This window comes from Triturus cristatus, chromosome 11 (genome assembly GCF_964204655.1).
Source record: "Triturus cristatus chromosome 11, aTriCri1.1, whole genome shotgun sequence".
NCBI classification, from domain to species: Eukaryota; Metazoa; Chordata; class Amphibia; order Caudata; family Salamandridae; genus Triturus; species Triturus cristatus.
The window spans coordinates 308,229,702-308,250,588 of NC_140594.1; the positions used below are offsets into that span (position 1 = coordinate 308,229,702).

The 20,887-nt window shown below is 42.1% G+C and overlaps 1 protein-coding gene across 3 annotated transcripts in view; it reads left to right on the forward strand.

Moving 5' to 3' along the window:
* Positions 1 to 20,887, forward strand: part of LOC146784103 (uncharacterized) — a 310,978-nt gene that overhangs the window by 193,510 nt on the left and 96,581 nt on the right. For 2 of the 3 annotated variants that reach the window (XR_014970441.1, XM_085633423.1), the window contains exon 6: positions 5,773 to 5,904. The exons of the other annotated variant lie outside the window; for it this stretch is intronic. The gene's annotated coding sequence lies outside the window, so the exon portion shown is untranslated. The remainder of the gene's footprint in view (positions 1 to 5,772; positions 5,905 to 20,887) is intronic. 3 annotated transcript variants of the gene reach the window in all.

Here is a 20,887-nt window from a genome sequence, read left to right on the forward strand (position 1 = left end):
GAGGCCCTTGCAGCTTAAAGCAGAGAGTTACGGCGGTGTAATCATTGGACAGGAGGTTCTTCTTATTATCTTGTTATTATCTTTTTACCCGGTCATTGAATTTGGTTAGCCCCTGCCCAATTCTTGTAGTTTATCCCAGAATATTCTCCCCTTTTTGGACCCATTTTCCATCAAGTCCATTCTTGACATATAAAACATGGACTCCAACCACTTTGAAGGCTGAGGCGGTATTTCACTTATCCAGTTAAGACACATCTCCCTTATAGCAAGCAATAATGCATAAAATAAAAAATTCTCCTGATACACCCTCCATCCCCCCAAAAATAATTTGTGAGAGTTTACCTTTATGTGTATCCCCAAAATACCTGAAAGTGTTGATTCAACTTCATGCCAAAAATTCTGTATTTGTGTATATTGGAAGAACATATGTACATCTGCCGCATTTTCCAAGCCACACTTAGCGCAGGCAACCGGCTTTCCTTTCCCCACTTTGGACAGCATCTCTGGTGTTATATATGCCCTATGAAGTGAGAAGAGGTGGTTTCTTTTTAAAACAGCAGGCTTAACAATAGTGTAAAATGTACGCATCGATAATTTGCCAAATATGTTGTAAGTTGCAGTACGGCAAGCATCTTTCCCATAGATCTTCTACCAGGGTGAATTCTCCGTCTGTGTTGTCTTGCAAACCCCAATACCAGAAGGAGACTTCTTTGACATCAGGGGGTTTACCTACAACTTGTTCCACCAAGTAATTGGCTACACCCAGTGGAGTTTTCCGTGCCTGCACCCAGCTCACCAATTGCATATACTTTAAATGGGAAATTTTGTCCCCATAAGATCTTTTAACTCTTTCCATGCGATTAACTGTCCGTCCGCCGTAATCTCACCCCACACAAGTATACCCGTCTCCCTCATTGATAAAGTAAATTTGTCCTTGAGACATTCCGGTGTCCCTGGAGACTCCCAAATTGGGGCTGAGAAGGAATATTAGTCTATTTTAAGCCGCCTTCTTCTCGTACATCACATTCTGGTGAGTGTTTGTGGTACTTTTTAACTTAATCTTCCTGAAACATTTTGAGTGCCCATTTTGCTCGCTTTTATCATTGCGGAGAAAATAACTCCGACATCCATGTCATCTGGGGTCCTAAAAAGCATTAGAGAGTTAGCGATTTGAAAAGCCCAGGCATAATACTGAATGTCCAGTAACGATAATCCCCCTTTCTCTCTCTGTCTCCACAGCTTTTTCCAAGAGATCCAGACCCCTTTATAAGCCCAGATAAAATAGTTTATTGCCTGTTGGATTCCATCTATTGTTGGTTTCTCAAAATGAAGAGGGATGGTGTTAAATAGATAAGTGATTTTTGGCAGCATCACCATCTTGACCAAATTAACCCGACCAAAAATCGTAAGAGGAAGATGTACCCAGCTCTTCAATAACTGCACTGTTTCCCTAAGAATTCTCAGCAGGTTAAATTCAGGGTTTTTATTTATATCTTCCACAATTTTAATCCCCAAATATTTCTTCTCCTTTTTAATCAGCAAGTTATCATTCCTCTGGTTCCAGACCATGATTTCTGTTTTAGCCTCATTTACCAGCTAACCCGATATTCTACCAAACCCCATAGCTATCTGTATGGTAGGGGATAGCGGAGCCTCTAGATCGGAGGAGAAGATTACCGGGTCATCTGCATATAATGCAACTTTCTTCTCTTCGATCCTCCAAGAGAAGGCAGGAATGTTAGCTGCCATCCTCAGTTTTTGGGCAAAGGGCTCTATGTACAGTTTAAATAAGAGGAGAGACAGTGGGCATTCCTGTCTTGTGCCCCTTGAGATTTTAAAAGGCACTGTTAAGATTCCTTTTACTAAAACTCTTGCAGTGGGATTTTGATATATTAATTCAACTGCCCTACAAAATGTGTCCCCTAGCTCGAGTCTCTTCAAAACCACTTGCAGATAAGACCACCTGACCATATTGAAGGCCTTGGAAGCATCTAACATAATAACTGCAAGGGGGGCAGAATAAACTGTTGCCACATCAATTGCTCCAGTGAGCCCATACGTTAATTCATGAATGTGCCTCCCCTTGATGAATCCCTTCTGATCCTTGTGGATTACCCCCCCCCCCCCCCCCCGCAACCGTGCTCAGTCTCCCCGCCAGGATAGTGGTAAAGATTTTAAGATCTGTGTTCAATAGGGATATAGGTCCATATGAATCTCAGTTGGCGGAGTCCTTGCCTGGTTTCAAGATAAGTGACATTGTCACTTCATTCCATGATCTTGGAAATTGGAACCCATTTTCTAAAATCTCTTTAATTACCTCTTTCAAAAAAGAGTTTAGAACTTCCCCTAGGACCTTATATAGCTCCACTGGTATCCCATCCGGCCCAGCGGCTTTCTCATCCTAAGATGAGTGTATTGCCTTCTTCACTTCTTCTTCTGTTACATCTTGGTTGAGACTCTCTTTCTGCTCTTGATCCAAAGGTTTAACTGACGCAGCTAACCAGGCTATCGTCTCCTCCACTGAGACCTCATTCTCTTCGGAATAGAGATCTCGAAAATATTCTGAAAAGGCCTCTTCCAAATCCGAATCATTAGTTAACATTATATCAGACTGCCCCACCTTAATTCTGTTGATATGATTCCTATTTTGTTCTGTCTTGATCTTCCAGGCTAAAAGCTTCCCCTCCCCATATTCAAAATGGGCCAGCTTACTTGTGTCCCATCTTTTCTTAATCCTGTTTTGTAGGGTTTCTTCCAATTTATTTTTGAGTAGTAACAATATCTCTTCCCTCTGAGTATTGCTGCCTGCAGTCATAGTTCTGTCTGTTTCTAGCTTTCCCATTTCTACCTCTAGTTTACCCAACTCTAGCCTCTATTGTTTATTCCTATAGCTAAGTATCCTTGTGATCTTGCCCCTAATAAAAGCTTTCAAAGTATTCCACACTATCCCGATTGGGGCAGAACCCCAATTAATTTGTAGGAACTCACTCACTTCTATCTTTAGGGCATCCATTATCTCTATCTCTGCTAAAATATTGTGATCCAAAGTCCACCTTTCATCCTTATGTCGGCTGTCATTTCTAAGTGTTATTATGGCTGCTGAGTGGTCTGACAGATGTGTGACAATATATTTAATGTCTAAAACATCTTGTGTAAGACTCGCTTCTACCAAAAAATTATCGATCCTCGATTTCTGCCCATATTTCTAGTTGTGAAATGAAGTGCCCTGCAGAGCTCCTAAACCCCTCTCTTCATAAATCACTGAGAGCATGCTGCCTCATCATTGATTTCAAAAAGGGCCGGGATTTTGGAGTGGGTATAGCCCTACTATTACTGGATTTATCCAGCTTTAAATCCATAATAATAATACAATCTCCTGCCGTTATAACCGGGCCAGGGAAGTCTAGTAAGTTGGTGAACACTGACTTTAAGGGGTCACAGTCATCCTGGTTTGGTCTGTAATAGCCTACTAAGGTTAGTGGGCCGTCCCTTATTTTTAGGTTCGCTATGATCTATCTGCAGGATTTGTCCACCCGTGTACTTAATAACGCACCCCCTTGTTTTTTCACCATTAGTTCTACCCCTCTTATAGTAGCTGTCTGCTCTGTACACCCTACCTGCTGTACCCATCTTTGTTTCTTAAACAGCTTCATACATTCCTCCTTTACCAGGTGCATTTCCTGTGAAATCAGGATTGTGCTGGGGAGTCTTTGAGATATTGTAATATCCTATCTCTTCTATCCCTTGTGCGTAGCCTGTTGACATTCCATGTTAGTATCTGCGTCATCTCCCTACTGTATTTTTCAGATGTATGCCTTCAGCGTCATAACATGTCATATCTACCTTCTGTCTATTTGAGGTGTTTGAGGAATTGTTTTGTAGTTTTTTCCCACATGCTCCCTACCCAGTGCACCCTTCCCACCCCCTTGGAGAACCCACTTCTGCTTCCTACTGGACCTGGTATAGGTCTCATTTTCTTCCCAGCCCCTTGTTTCACACCGCCACCTATATTTACACTAATATAAAAAAGAAAAAACCCATATGTCACCCCAACTTTATCTCCTACCCCTCCAATTCTAGTATTATATGTCAGTGTCCGGGTACCTCCCCCCTCCTTAATTACATCGAGAAGATCATAAGCCTCTCCAACACTTTTCAAAAAGTGCATTTTATTATTATGCATAATTCTGAGGACAGCTGGAAATTTAAGCCCTGCTGATGCTCCTGTTTTCTGAAATTCCTTGAGGCACTTTCCGAGTTCCCACAGTCTATCCAGGGTAGCCTAGGCCAGGTCGGACCTAATTTCAAAGGAAAATTCCTTCCCCTGAGAGTTTTCAATTTCAATGCACCTAGGAGTATTTTCTCTTTCAGGGCGTACGTTTGGAAGGTAAGCAGGATTTTCCGTGGCTTCACTCTAAAGGGGTCTGTATGTACCTGCTGAATGTTCTTTTCTATTGCTGCCTCACTTTCTTCCATCTGGAGGGCTTCCTTTATTAATAAAACCACAAATCATTTTAGATTATCCCCCCTCTCGCCCCTAATGGACATTAATTATACACAAGTTATTCTTTCTAGAAATATTTTCCAGCTGTTCGATCTTCTCCTGCAGTACTTGCTCCACCCTCTGCAGTGCTAGGATCTCCTTTTTGCTGTTGTTTAGATCTGCCGTTTGCTCACCAACATTAGTTTTTAGTGTCTGAGTTCTCGCTGCCAGAGAGTCTATTTTTTTCTCTAGTACCTCCCAAAAATTGCATATCTCGCTCTGATACCACAAAACCTTTTCTGATGTCCCCGGAGAGCGAGGCAAACATTTCTAATAGAGAGTCCTCACAGCACCGGCATCTTCTTTCTGATCACCGCAACTTTTAAGGGTCCTTCCGAAGAGAGGGTTGCCCTGTTGTTAACTAGCATTTTTCGATCTTCACGGGCCTCCCCTTTCTCACTTGCCACCTCTTCTAGTATTCCTTCTGTTTGTGTCCCCATTGTGTGGGTAGCACCCCCCTGGTCAAGCGTTCCTGGGCTTATAGGTTGCCTCTCCATGTCCTTTTCCTGATTTGTGAGAATAACCACTGGTGGGAGAACCTTAAAAAAGCATCTCAAAGAGGGGGTAACTTTTATTTTACGGCTCAGAATCTCGCTTCTACTTTTCCTGCTCCCCCGTATCTTTCAGGTTTCCTTGCCCACCTCCCCTGTGGTTCTAAACCTCTCTCTGCTAGCTTTAAAAGTAAAAGGGGTAATATAACCTTTGCTAAGGGAAAGGGGGCCCCCTACTTGCTCCGGGTTTGAAACAAACTCAGTCTTAATGGCAACAGGTCCTTCTACTAAACTATACACTTGCCCCTGCTGCCTCTCCACTGGCACATTAGTCCCGGACCTTTCTAGACAATCTCCCCTTCTACTCGGGGGTATGGCAGCCTTGCCGGCAATCTTCTCTTCACCTTTCTTCCTCCTGCTTCCTTTGCCACGGGGACCCTCTCCTTTTGTGCTTCCTGGAGCTGGATCTAAGGGGAGCTCTGCTCCGTGTAGCTCTCTGTTTGCCACTTGGGGAGGGTGTTAAAATGTTAAAAGGTAACTATTAAATAAAGTTTTGTGCTTTGCCCTGTGTTTGTTATATTGAAGTAAGTGCATGTAGTAATATTTCTAGGTTCATGTGTAGATTTAAAACTGCAACATAACATGAAAACTGTTTTTGTATTATGTGTAAGTTAGTAGTAAAGTAGTTGGCAGATTGGCTAGGGTAAAAATTAAAATATACTTGTTTTTGTTTTTCAGAACAATATCTACATAACTACACACAGTTACTATGCCTAGAAAAGTAACAGAAGCATTTACAGTATGTTTGCAGAAATGAGTTACAAAAGGGGCAAAATGCAGAAAAAGTGGTGAAAGAAAAAAGAGCTACTGGTAAGAGGACAAAGTCATTACTTAAAATTATATGCACTTACTTACAACAAACTACAATCTAAAGAAAATGAAATTATGACTATGAGAAACAATAAGAGTGGACAAACTGTACATTGCAAGTACAGAAAAGACATGGATGCACCTTAACCAGGAGACGGAAGCAGTTTAAGGAAATCAGAGCCAGAATGTTTCTTAGTAGAGTGGTTATAAATCTACAGAGAACTATGAAGAAGTATAGAAGAAGGAGAGAGACACTGAAACAGAGACACCAAGTTGAAAAAGTAGTTGACAAGGGCTTTGCTTTGAAAAGGAAGCTTTTCATTTTGATTCTAAATAGAATGAAGACTCTTGACAAAATAGTGCTGTGCATGAAGAGACAAAACCAGAAGAAAAGATTAGTGAATATAAGTAACTTTTATATAGTTTTTAGTGGAGAATGGATGCATACTTCTAGTACAGAGCCATTCTTTAATGAAGAGAGCTATCTCAAGGATAACAGATTAGTTCATGCTTTTAATGAAAATGGACGATGTTATGAAATGGAGAATGGCAGTCTTATAGCAAAAGAGGTGATTGTACCTAGAAATATAGAAGAAGTTATTGCAGAAGAGGTACAAGGGAGACTAGTCAGGTCCCTGTATACAAATGGAATTGTAGTAGTATTTGTAGTATTAGACTGCAATCCATTGATATATTAAGTAAATTCCTACGTATATTTCCAATGCGAAGTTTAAAACACAAAATAAGTACTTTACAAGGTGTGGATCCTTGCAAGCTGAGAAAGCATACACATTTGCAGGGACACTCACTAGCTTGTTTATCAAAGAAAGTGTGTCAAAACACATTTCATCATTTTAGGATGTTAGCTGCACACCACTCAACAATGCAAACTTTAGTTAGAAGGCTATATTATGTAAAAACTCCTGCTTTATGTTTGGGGAAAAATTAATAGGGCACTTTGACATGGTACTGTGGCAGATGTAGAAAAGGATTATGATGATATGTAGTTTTGTTTCTTTGGTCCAGAACAGGACTGTAGGAAAATCAAGGAGCTGATAACAGGAGGAGTTGTAGAACAAGACACAGGTACTACAGTTGATAGTTTTGAAAAAGAGATTACAACATTTAAGACAGTGTGTGCTGAAAAAACAGAGTATGTTTGTATATGCTGTCGAAGCACTCACTACAAGAATCAAGCATGGACTGTTGACTTATATTTAAAAAGTGAAATAGAGACTAATGATAACTGGCAAAAGTTTGCACTTTACTTATTTGTAGAAGAAAGATTTCACTTGTGCACTCGACAAGTTATATGTAAGTACTACTACAATAAATTAGAGGATAATAAAATGCCTGCTAGAGCTGTGCATAACAAGTTAGATCTGGTTCCCATTCCAGAAGCACTTCAAGGTTTAAATATTTATGAGTCCATTCTTATCAAAACTCTACATCCAGTCTAGGCTATAGTACGTATGGAGCCAAAGACAGGCAAGTTACCCCCAGCAGAGCTACAAAAAGGTCCAAAAGGTAGAGTAGTGTAATTGCCAATAGATGTCAAGAGAAACATTGAAACGGTAGGGGTAAATAAAGATTTAGAGAAAGGACTAGTAATTCTTGTAAATGGTGTGCCTATCAAGAACAAGAAGTGGCAGGAGTTAGAAGATGTTACCAAAGTTAAGAAAACAATTTTATATCTGGTACAAAACAATGTTTACCATAGAAATGTGGAAAGCCTACAAGATGTCACACACATGGAGGATCAGATATTTGCATCAACAGGCCAGATTGGGAAGGTGGACCAGTCCAGGACAGAAGAAACTTATGAACATTAAACCATCCACCCTTTGCATTCTAAAAAGGTTATTGGTGATGTCATCGAGCTATTTCAAATGAAGGAAGCAAAAGGAGCTCCATTAAGTGTGTGGAAAAAAAGTTTAGAAGCTCGGCGTTTCCCACATATTTTACCTACTGGAGTAGGTGGCAGGTGTGACGAGCGACCTGTGCAAATACCTGCAATTCAGTAGAGATGTAGTAGACTTTATTCAGAAGACCCTAAATTTCGTCAGTTTATTCCGTATATATTTCACCTATTATTTGAGAGTGACTTGTCTGGCCTCTCATATGTTGTGGATCATATTCTAAAAACAGGAGTTAATTTGCATAATATATCAGCAAGATAACTTTTGAAATAGTTCAAGGAAAAGATGAGCACTTGGAATACAATTTAAGAACCTAATGGCATGTCAGCGTGGGACTAATGAATATTAGTTTCGGCGTTATGGTGAAATTAAGTGCATGTTGAGGAACCTTGGAGCACCTAATGGTTGCTGACACTGGGTTTGATAAACATGCTTGGGATGACCTGCTAGAATTCTTGCAGGAGGCAAATTCAAATATAAAAGACATTCATTTGAAGACGCTAGGAGAATTGTGCTCAACAGACCCTGCAAATGTTTGCAGATATTTTAATCACAGATTTCAAACAATGATGGCTTTCCTCTTGAACAAAACAAAAACTCCTCTTGGTGAGGTGATTGATTTCTTTAGGTGTAAAGAGTACCAAGCAAGAGGTGCTCCCCTTATTCACATGCTGTTGTGGGTAAAAGATGCTCCAAAGTTTGGAACAGACAGTGATGAGTCTGTGTTGTCTTTTATTGAGCAGTATGTAACTTGTTCCATACCAAAGGAGAGTAGTGACAACATTCTAAGACAACAAGTTCTAAGATTCCAAAATCATAGCTGCAGAAAATACTGTCAGTGAAGATACAGAGCAAAAGGGAAATTTTCTACAAGATGTCGTTTTGGTTTCCCACTACCTGTCAACTCACAAGGAAGAGTCAACAGCTTTGTGTCTGCAGTCAGATATGCACTTACAAGGAAATCACAGAAAAATGCATACAACCTAAGAAGAACAGAGGCCTCCAAGTACATTAATGACTACAACCCTGTGATTCCGAAGATGTGGAATGCAAATATGGATGTGCAGTTTGTTGCTGACAACTCAATTGCTGTTGCTCGGTATGTTACATCTTATATAACAAAGTCAGAGAAAACTGAGATGAAACAAATGTGGGAGGAGATTTCAGCAGAAAAGAATCTTACCAAGAAAGTGTACAGTTTTAGTTTGAAAATGCTTTGTCACAGAGAGATAGGCTCCTATGAATGTATAGACCGGTTAAACTCAACTTGCTTGCTTTCTAAATCTAGAGGATTTGTTTGGGTGAGTTTAGGGCTTGCTAATACTTGTAACAGAGTACTGAAGTCTTTTCCTCAAAATTCAATTCAAAATGAAAAAAAATAAAAAAAAATAAAAAAAAAAATACCTTGCAGAATTTGAGCCACACAGCACAGATATTCTGAAGAGTAACATACTGAATACATCCTATCCAAGAAGAAGTCATCATCTGGAAACGATGTGTCTTTATGAAATACTTCAACATTATACTTTCAGAAGTAATGTCATTGAATACATAGATGAAGATAAATTTGCTGTGGCTGGATGTGAAGAATGTTTGGTGAGACATAACAAAGGAAATGTAATCAACCATTGAAAGCTAAATTGCCGTACTCCAGACAAAAGAGAGTTTTTCTATTTAGCCTTGTAACAGTTCTTTAAGCCATGGTGAACTGAAAGTGAGCTACTTGGAGAATTTGCCTGCTATGAGGACTCTTTCAACGCTGTGAAAGACAGTATTGAGGGCTCTGTGTTTCCAGTGTATCTTCAAATGTTGAGAGATGAGATTGAACAAGAGGAAACAATTGCTGCTAAGATAGCAAGAGAGAGTTCTCAGAACAGTCAAAGTTCAGCACCTGGAAGTCAAGATCCCCATGGACTGCCAATCATTGAAAATAAAGCTGCAATAGCTATGCATGAGGCTGAGAATGCAATACAGCAAGTAAGATAGGAAACTGTGGATCTAGAACTACTAATACAGCAATTGAATGCAGATCAGAAAGAAATTGTTGAAAGATAAAGTAGAACATGGGTTTCTCCATGAGAATAAAAAGTGTGCATGTTCAATATATAAACCAGTTCTATTGTGCATAAGTGATCAAGCTGGAACTGGAAAACGCTTCTTCATAAAATACTGAAAAGCTACCTATAGAAGGAACCAGAGCCCAATTTGTCGTGTGTAGTCACTGCACCAACAGGCTTATCTGCTCATAATGCTAAAGGATTTACCCTTCATCGATTGTTAATGCTGCCTGTTGAACATGACAACAAATTACAATACAGCAAATTATCTGGTAATGCTTGTCTTGAAGTGGGAAGAGTATTGAAGAACTGAAAGCTACTAGTTATTGATGGAGTCAGTATGGTGTCTATCCTAATGCAAGCCTTTATAAATTTAGGAATGCAGCAAACATTAAAAACTGACTACATGGTACTTTTTGGAGGAAAACACTTAATAGTCTTTGAGACCTGCTACAACTAACTCCTGTAAAAAGACAACCTGTATTCAAGAAACTACTACATAATGTAACAAGGAATTCACTAGGAAGTATTGAAAAAGTTAACATTTGGGAAAATCTTCAATACAAGGAATTTATCCAAAATATGTGCCAAGAATCAGATATGCATCATGCAGATTTACTAAAGTATGTACGAGTGAGAGTCCTCACAAAAGAGGAAAAGACAGTATTACAAAACCGTCTCATCAGAAATTTGTTTCCAAGTAATGTTTTAGTAGCTACAGTAATGTACAATTTTGTTAAGGAAGACAAGCCTAATGTTTGTTTGATGCCAACTCTTGAGGAGTGTAGTAAACTCAATGAACAATTATTGCAACTAGAAAAAGAAGAGATTGTCGCAATTAGAGAAAATGGTAAAATGGAACATCAAGGAGTTACAGTGCTACTAACAGAAAAACTGCAATCGAAATTGGATAGTTTAAAAAAGTCTGTGTCAAAAACTGTAGGATTCAAAAAACAGTTATGTATCTGTAAAAATTGTTGTGTAATCTTACATCATAATTTAAATGTTGAAGAAGGGCTAGTGAATGGTGCAATGTGTAAAGTTATGACATTTGTTTATTATCCTAACAGAAATGATGTGGAATTCTTAGCCATAAAATTTGATGATCTTGCTGAAGCTAAGCAGATTGGTAGATGTCATTTACTTTTCCTACTTGCGAAAGACTTGTATGTCCAGCGAAAGCAGTTCCCACTGTCTTTAGCGTATGCAGTAACTATTCAGAAATCGCAAGGTTTAAGTGTAGATACAGGTCTTGCTAATATTGGTAGTAGTGTAGTCAATGAAGGAATGTCATATGTTGCTTTGTCACAAATTAGAAAGTTGTCTGATCTCTGATTAATTTTGATGAGAAGAAAGTAAGAACTGATGTGAGCTGTGTAACGGAGTGTAATTAGTTAAGAGCGCAATATGCACCTCATTTAGGCCAGTATCAAAAACTAATACTGTGTCCAAAGTGGAAAATATCTAACCAGTCTTTCACAGTTCAACAGAAAGATGAACAAAAAGAAAATCAACAAGGAGGAAAGAAAAGAAAACTAGAGCACAATCAGGAAATACAAGGCTATTACTTTGATAATAAATCTGGAGTGAACTGTCATGCAAATGTAGTGTTAAATGTACTATATCATTTTCCTCATTTAAAAAATTCTATTAAAGAAAAGGTAGATGAAAAAATGTGTTCACAACTGTGTAGTTTACTTGAAGAATTTAGAAGTGTAAGAAGTACTAATCATTCTGCTACTGGAATAAGAAAACTCACTGATGGCTGTACTGGATCAGTTGTGTTCTATCACAATCTTCAGCAGGATGCTCAAGCATTTCTAATGGTAATGCTAGGACTATTAGATGAAGAAGATGTGAATATCAATGAAATATTTAGTTTAACTTATAAATGGACCCATAACTGTTAAAGATTGTGAAATTACGTCTAGAACTGAAATAAATTCAGAACGATTCCTTTATTTAACATTACCAAATTGGTAAGCTGTGCCATTTGAAAATTTAAATACAAACGCCCATCAAGATATGACCTGTCCAAACTGCAGATCAGAACTTAGGTCACCGTTGTTTCTACAGAGGTATGGAAAATATGTCACAGCCATGCTACAACGATGCAGAGTGGATGGTACTAAGTTTGGAACTAAAATTACAAACTTTAAAGGTGCACAAATTTCCATCTCATTAAGAACTTTCACAACTATAGCAATCATATTTTATGAAGGAGTTAATACCCATGGACACTACACAATATATTTAAGATGTCAAACAGGATGGACAGAGTGCAGTGACATTGAAATCGAGACTACCCAAAAAGTTACCAAACTGATAACTGCTGTTTCTAGAACCAAAGTTCAAAGAAGAATCTAAGATAAGAAAATGTGGTATTGTGTTGATGCATCTATGGATTATGTGTTTCTAGGGCATTATTCTGCCTATTGGGGGTATTGTTTACAGCACGTAGAAATGAAGGACTCTTTTTAACTGCGGCAAAGAAATTGATATGTGAAGACTACATTGTGCTACTACAGATAAAAAGTAAATGGAAGCACTATAATACAGTAGCCTTTAGTTGCATGTGAAAAGTCTCTTCACCACTAAAAAAAGTGCCCTTTTGTTTCTGTTACAGCAACTTCTACATTGTATTATGAGTTATGTTTTTCCTACATGGACGAAGAACAGTTTAGACATCATTTGGCCTAACATGGATGAGGTTTACAAAAGAATATGCAAAAATGAAGACTGCTTCATAATTGTTGGCCATTTTGTACCAGATATAATAATATCAGAAACAATTTTACCATATAGTTGTTTTCATTAAGGTAGTAAGCTATCAGCAAGCTGGTATTAAAAAACGTTTAGTGAGTGCAGTGAACAGTATGACGTAGTTATAATGATCTACTGTGCACATTTGTTTTTATTTTTTACGATCCATTTATTGTTTTTTCCCTCCGTTTCATGATGAATCTTCATACAAAGCACTGTTGAAAGTGAGCAAGTATGAAAGCTGAATACAGGAAAAAACTGCAAAACATTTGTCTAAGTTGAATTAAAGTTTCGGTAAAAAAAATATTGTATGTTGTTTGGTTGCCTAGCGTCAGAATTAAAACTCTAATATATTTTTGGTGGTTGGAGGCTGAGATATATTGCGTGTGTCAAATCACTAATCTAGTAATGGATTCATTGAGTTACTACTCATGTACTCATCCCATCTCCCATGCACAACAGTTTCATTAGTCCAATCATCCAGCCACTACCTAAGCAGTCATCCAATCACTCATGTACTGCACTTGAATTTATCTATTCTCCCAGCCACTACTCATCCAATCACCCAGGTGCTACCCATGCACTATACAAACACCCAGACACTAGGTATGCACCCATCCATTCCCTGAAGCACAGCCAAGGCACTCATCCACTCACCCAGGCACTACTCCTGGACTCATCCAATCACCCAGGCTGCACCCATGCACTCATGAAATCACCCAGGCACTATCCATGTACTCACTGGCTCACGCAGATAGTATCCATGCATTCACCCAAATACCCAGACCCTATCTGTGTACTCACACAAATAACAAGCCACTACCCTTGCACTCATTCAATAACCCAGGGTCTACCCTTGCACTCATCCAATCACCCAGGTACTACTCTTGCAGACATTTAGTCACCTATGTGCTACTCACGTACTCATACAATCAACCAGGTACTACCCATGCACTTATCCATTTAACCAAGCAGTATCCATCCACTCATCCATTCAATCAGGTACTATCTATGCACTCACACAATCCCAACACACTATCCATGAACACATCTAATCACCCAGACACTACCCAAGCACTAATTAATCCATCCAGTCATTATCCATGCACTTATCCACATCCATTCACTCAGGCACTACCCTTGAACTCATCCATTCACTCAGGCACGACCCATGCAATCATCCATTCACCTAGACACTACCCAAGCACTTATTCATCCATCCAGCCATTATCCATGCACTTCTCTATATCCATTCACTCAGGCACTACCCTTGCACTCAACTATTCACTGAGGCACTACTCATGCACTTCTTCATTCACCTGGGTACTACCCTTCCACTCATCCATTCACGCAGGCCCTACCCTGCGACTCATGCATTCACTGAGGAACTATGCTTGCGCTCATCCATTCACTCAGGCACTACCCATGCACTCATCCAATCACTCAGGCACTATCCATGTACTCACTCAATCATGCAGGTACTATGCATTCATTCACCCAATCACCCAGGAACTATATATGCACTCACCCAATCACCCAGCCACTACCCTTGCACCAATGCAAGTACAGAGGCACTACCTTGCACTAATCCAATCACTCAGGTGTTACCCTTCCACTCATTCATTTACTCAGGTAGTACCATCGGACTGATCCACTCACTCTCACACAACCCATGCACTCATCTATTCACCCAGGTACTACCCATGCACATATCGAATCACCCAGGCACTACCCTTTTACTCATCCATTCACCCATGCACTACCTGTGCTCTCATCTATTTTGCCAGCCACTATGCATGCACTCATCCAATCACCCAGGCACTACCCATGCACTCATTCATTTACCCAGACATTCTCCATGCACTCATCCATTTACTCAGGCAGCACTGATGCACTCACCCAATCAACCAGGCACTACTCATACATTCTTCCAATTAATCAGGCACTACCCTTGCACTCATGCATTCTCTCAGGCAGTATGCATTCGGTCATCCATTCACTCAGGCACTACCCATGCACTCTTAAAGTGATCCAGGCACTACCCATGCACTCATTTATTCACTCTGGCATTATCCATTTACTCATCCATTTACCCAGGCACTACATATGCACACAACCAATCACCCAGGCAGTACCCTTCCACTCATTCTTTCACTCAGGCACTATGCATGCGTTCATCCAGTCACTCAGACACTATGCATGCATTCATCTATTCACTCAGGCACTATCCAAACACTTGTCTAATGACGCAGGCACTACACTTTCATTCATCCACTCACTCATGCATTTACCATGCACCAACCATGAACATATCGAATCACTCTGCCAATACCTATGCACTCATTTATTTACTCAGACACTACCCACGCACTCATCCACTCACGCAGGTACTACCCATGGACACATCCAATCACTCAGGAACTACCCTTGCACTCATCTGTTCACTCAGGTACTACGGAAGCGTTCATCCATTAACTCAGGCACTACCCATGCACTCATTTTATCACCCAGGCACTGCCCTTGTACTCATTCATTCACTCATGCAATTACTCAGAGACTACCCATGCACTCATCTATTCACCAAGGCACTGCCCATCTCTGGAGCCATGTATGTTTCAGTACTCTGCACCTCAGAATAGAGTTTTTGACCACGAATTGTTGCTGCTGCCATTGAAGTAGATGGTCCTCCAGCTTCCCTCTGCTCAATCACCAATTGGAGAGGTTTTTTATGATAGGTTTTTAGATGGTATAACATGGACATTGTCCCACATGAATATTTCTTGTTCGCCCCTCTAGAGAGGGTCTTCTTGCAGATTGTGCAGTTCACAAGTTTGGCAACTGTTTTTGATTCCCCTGATGGGATTGTAAAAGAATCCCATGCCACACTGGCTCTCTTTTGTGTAGGTTCTTCTTCCAAATCTTCAGTCTTCACCTCCTCCGCATCCTGGTCCAACTGTTGTTCCTGCTGACCCCCATCTCCTTGCTGTGTTGCCATTTCTGCTAGAAACAAGCATTGGCATAGCCGATAGGTCTCACCTTTGGGACCTTATAAGTGTTTAGGAAGCCAGTTCCAGGGTGAAGAGGGGGCAGAGGTGAGAACAAAGAAAAATAAGTCAGCCCTGAGGTGAAGATGGGGATGGTGTAAGAACAGCAGAACAGCTGGTCAGTGTGTGGGTGAAGAGGAGAGAAGAGGATTGTTGTAAATAGAGGAGAATGTGAAGAAAAAAATTAAGAAAGGGTGGTAGCACTGGATTCCACCGAGGACAGGGCAGTATGTGTGGAGACTAGTGATCAGAAATGTAGTAGTATGACAAAGTAAAGGGGGGTGTGACACAGAAATAGAAGGGCACTTGTGAAAGTGAAGAGGAGGCAGCGGGACTGAAATAAAAACAGGACCGGGCAGTGCCATAAAGAGATGGCCTAGTAGTGCCAGCTTGGGGAGACAGCGGGAATGAAATAAGGATCAGGGCCAGCGTGAGGAGACCCAGGGACTGAAATAGGAACAGGGTCGGGTAGTGCCATAAGGAGAGGGCCAGGCAGAGCCAGTGTGAGGAGACCGTGGAGCCGAAATGCGGAGCCTTGCCAGCCTGAGAGGAGACTGCGGGGCTGAAATAGGGAGAGTCTGTGGCACGCCTGGGTGGAGAGAGGCTGTGGGCAGTTAGGGGCGCACGGATCTGGACCCACATGAGACCACTGCGTGAAGACTGGCAGGAGGCACCGCACTGGGCTTAAGGACTGTGTCCGGCGAGACCACCTTAGCACAATGGGAGGGACCGGTTCAGATTGGAATGTGACCCTGAGCAGGACACCATTACTACAGATGTGACCCTAGCACGCAGCAGCTGAGGGGGTCTGATCTGGCCCGCGGCAGAGCTGTGGGCCCCGGTTACTTACATTATCAGCTCTGGGCACATGGGGGAAGAGACCACGGGGGGAACGGACAGCGGTGGGGGGGCGATTGCAGGCCAACAGGTCTCTACATCTGAGGAGCTGAGGAGACTTTGGTGGTAACTTTGGGCAGAACACACACCTCTGCCCCTCCCCACGCCCCTCTTAAAGGCATTAGGCAGAATAGGGAGCTCAGATTTACGGAAAATATTTGAAGAATGTCAAATGTTTATCATCCAGTGGGAAATGGTCTGCCCACGGTGGATTGTTAATCAGGTACCTGCACCCATCCTGAACTTTGCGAAATCGACCTCTGGGGTCTGGACTCCCCTACCCCACCACAGCCCCAGCACCCCATTGCTTAGGCTCGAAGAAATGGCCGAACTACCAAAAGTGCCGTGACACCTTTGTAAAGGCGACAGTGCACTACACAAATGCCAAATAATAGGAACCATAGATTCATGTGTCCTTGAAGTGGGCGTTGTGTGTAGTGGCGGCACGGAGGCTGCTGGGCCATTGTAGCGCACAGTCCGCCCAGGTTTGCATCACACTGCCTAGTTGCACCTCGTAAGCACAGGTCTGTCTGCCTGTGACTGGCGGCCACGCACTCCCGCCTACAGGTTTTGCACTCTGCGGGCTGTGCATTAGTATATGGGGCTGTGAACAGGAAGTGTGTGTGAGTGTGTGGAAGTCAAATCGCGCTGTGCTCTTATTCTGTGACAGGACTCCAGCAAATGGAGCAGGGGACGGTGCTGAATGCAGGCTCATGCGAACTAGATTATGCACTTTGCAGAGTTGTATTCATGTTCTATAGCGCCTACTACCTTTAGACGATGTGCTGCATGTGTGCTCCGTGCAAGATACGTACTGTCTCTCCCCAACTCCCGACCTCTCACATGAGCCTCCCACATGAAATGTTGCCCAAGGCCCCTCCTTGCTGCCCTCGCCACGCCCTTTGTGTTGTTTTGCAGTTGAATGTGGCCATTGACCATCAGAAGGGAGACCCCCCGTCTTGTAGCCGAACTCGGCATTTAGCTTTAGAAACAGCCTCAGCTGGACTGCAAGGGAGCGTGGCCCTCTTTTCTGTCTAAGCACCCCCTACACACACACACACTGGTGTTTGAAATGTTAGCTAGAGCGTAGTACCCCCAAAGCCGAGCAATCATGCAACCACCCCCTCAAAAAAAAAAAAACTTGAAGCGCGGGAATAACTTGATTTCTGTGCTCTAATTTTCTTCCTTGCTACTGAATTTCTTCCTTGCTACTGAATATTTAAATAAAAAATAAATAAACATTGACTGTCATTTTGGCAACTATGAAAGTGGCGGCGCGGGAGATAGATTGTCCAGATCTCACAATAAATTAAGCACAAGCCACCACCTAGAAGTGCGCAGTGTCCACGCCCACGCTGTCTTATCCTATGATTATACGCGATGTAGTTTACCACCACTCATTCTGCTCTCCCTCCCTCTGCGCCAATCACAGTAGAGAGGCACTGTAATGAATGGGCACCGAAGCACCATGTCCAGGGGGCTTGCGTTACATGGAGAGCCGCCTTTAACAAAAGTATCTTTTATGCTGCACGCCATGAGCAGAATCACTGCTTGTCGCTCACCTCTGTTGGCAGATAAGGAAACGCAGCAGAGGGTAACAAATCAGTTTGCCCAAGATTGCACAGTTTGGTGTAGCTTAGACATTGGGATCTTGTTCCACAAGTCTGCACTTAGTTCCAGTATCAGACAGTGATCTCAGCTCAGAGCCTCCAGGCTCGAAGACAAACACCTTGTCTCATGGCCCCGAAGTGGCCGAAGGCGGGCTGGGGGGGGGGGGGGTGTTGTACAAACACCTTGTGTCAAGGCCCAAGATAAAAATAACCAAACATGCAACATTTGTTCCCTAGATGTATCGAGATAAAAGCACAATCAGATGAAAAGAAACCGCAGGGTACATATTCGGAACACACTGCAGACTTCTGACTGTAAGGAAAGGAGACAAAAGACAGTAATAGCCCCTGTGCACCACTGCGTAAAGATCGTGACTCCAGGGCCCAGAGGATAAGTTTCATTACAACCACAGCCTGGAAGAGGGGGAAGAGAAACTGCGTGGGAGACAAGCGTGGCCACGCTAATTAAAAACAGATGGCCTCTGCGTGCCGCTGCTGGCTCCTGAGAGCAAAACGCTTTGGGAGTAAACATTTCCCAAGAAGCTGGGACATCCACACGCCTTTGGCCAATTGCGTACTAAACCAGATGCAAAGGCCACTAGCTTGTGAGCACAACAAGAACGAGCTTCTACAAAAGCTGAAGTCATTCCAAGAGGTCGATTTCCTAGAGCAGCGCACGCACACTGCCCTAAGCTCAACCTAAAAAGGCCAAAATGTTTGCAGAGCAAAATGAATCCACCTGCTCAGAAAGAAGATTCAAGAAGGAGTAGTGGGTGTGTATTTTCTATTGATTTTGCTGGACAGTATATTATCCCATGATATTCCTTGCTTTGCCGGTCATGTGATATTCGCGGTGACTGAAATAGTCGCAGTTACCGCGATGAAGCGGAAATCCAAAATACAAGTTTAAAGTAGTTTTCTTTAAAAAGGTAAAGAAAAGCAGAACTTTCAATTCTATAATAGTAAACAGCTACACTAAACTTGGTGACAATACCTCTATATATGTTTTAGAGTTATTGAAAAACATGCGCTATCCGTGTCTACCGATGTCATCACAACTATTGCTGTCTTCGTGGAAACAGGAAAAAATGTGTTGGGAGGCGATTATTCTAGAAACTCACTAGAAATATTTGAGTCTAAAAAGTACATAAACCTCTAGTGTTAAATATACTGTAAAATATGTCTATGTATATGTTTTACACTTTGTACAAACCACGTGCTGTTTGCGACTGCCGACGTCATCGCAGTGACTTCGGTAGTCGCGAATAACCCTTTTGTGTGGAACAGTGACTTTCTTCTAAATTGGTACAAAAAGAGGTTGGTGATGGACGGAGCATCAGAACCAATCAAACACTCACACCCAGTCAACAGATCTGGGTTTAATCCATCACCGTTCTTTAGCCCACTCTGCCACCCCAGTTCAGACATGGCCATATGCAAATCAGTCTGACCCTGTGCCTCATGGGAACAGTCCAGCCCGAACTGCCAAGCCATGCCTTCCCTGGACCGGAAACAAGCTTCCTAGGACCGGTTTCTGGTATTCCAGCCATCTTCAGCCAGGCTTGCTTGAATCCAGTGGCAAAGTGAGCAAGGGACTCATGTCTGAGCATACCCTGCCAACTTATGGCGAACAAAGCGGTACAAAGATGGCTGAAATGCCAGAAACCAGTCCTAGGAAGCTTGTTTCCGATCCAGGGAAGACATGGCTTGGCAGTTCGGGCTGGACTGTTCCCATGAGACACAGGGTCAGACTGATTTGCATATGGCCATGTCTGAACTGGGGTGGCAGAGTGGGCTAAAGAACGGTGATGGATTAAACCCAGATCAGTTGACTGGGGGTGAGTGCTTGCAATGTTCAATACTCCGTCCATCATTTCCTTTGGTTTTTGCTTTGTTCGCCATAAGTTGGCAGGGTATGCTCAGACGTGAGTCCCTTGCTCACTTTGCCACTGGATTCAAGCAAGCCTGGCTGAAGACGGCTGAAATGCCAGAAACCGGTCCTAGGAAGCTTGTTTCCGGTCCAGGGAAGACATGGCTTGGCAGTTCGGGCTGAACTGTTCCCATGAGGCACAGGGTCAGACTGATTTGCATATGGCCATGTCTGAACTGGGGTGGCAGAGTGGGCTAAAGAACGGTGATGGATTAAACCCAGATCAGTTGACTGGGGGTGAGTGCTTGCAATGTTCAACACTCCGTCCATCATTTCCTTTGGTTTTTGCTTTGTTCACCATAAGTTGGCAGGGTATGCTCAGACGTGAGTCCCTTGCTCACTTTGCCACTGGATTCAAGCAAGCCTGGCTGAAGACGGCTGAAATGCCAGAAACCGGTCCTAGGAAGCTTGTTTCAGGTCCAGGACAGACATGGCTTGGCAGTTCGGGCTGGACTGTTCCCATGAGGCACAGGGTCAGACTGATTTGCATATGGCCATGTCTGAACTGGGGTGGCAGAGTGGGCTAAAAAACGGTGATGGATTAAACCCAGATCAGTTGACTGGGGGTGAGTGCTTGCAATGTTCAACACTCCGTCCATCATTTCCTTTGGTTTTTGCTTTCTTCTAAATTGATCATTGAAAGGAAAGTTAGAGGAATATTCTACTACATATTTAGAGTTAAACTTTATTTAAAAAATATCTTTAAGTATATTTTTTAGTAGGTGAAATACATTTACTGATGACAGAATCTCCACTGTAAATG